Source organism: Amia ocellicauda, chromosome 17, assembly GCF_036373705.1.
Source record: "Amia ocellicauda isolate fAmiCal2 chromosome 17, fAmiCal2.hap1, whole genome shotgun sequence".
Taxonomy (NCBI): domain Eukaryota; kingdom Metazoa; phylum Chordata; class Actinopteri; order Amiiformes; family Amiidae; genus Amia; species Amia ocellicauda.
The window spans coordinates 27,149,491-27,149,939 of record NC_089866.1 but is presented as its reverse complement, the minus strand read 5'-3'; positions in this window follow the sequence as shown (position 1 = coordinate 27,149,939).

Here is a 449-nt window from a genome sequence, read left to right as displayed (position 1 = left end):
TACTTCCGTTTCACTGAATAAAAAAAAAAAAACAGTGGTGGATAAAACCAGACGAACTCTCTGGCAGTTCTAGATCTGTTGCGTATTCTTATTGGTCAACATGTGTTTTTGATTGGTTCTCTTATTTGACCTTTAGGTGTTAGCCAGAAGAAACGTCATGAAGTCACACATACTTTGACTTAATAGTCGCGGATCTGAGCTTCTATACCAATGGTATCGGTGGAATTCTGTAGATCTGTGCAGAACTGCGGAAATCTGCGCTACAAGAACGTTACCCAAATCTACACAGTTGCGCAGTTTCTGAAGGGGTACTGAGCTGGAGCAGACCTATCATCAGAACAATAGAAGAACGCTAGCTGACAAAGAGTTGTATAGGCGCCAGGATTAGATCATTACTCATGTCCTACTGCCACCTAGTCTGGGGGGAGGGTGAATAGCGTCTTACTTCA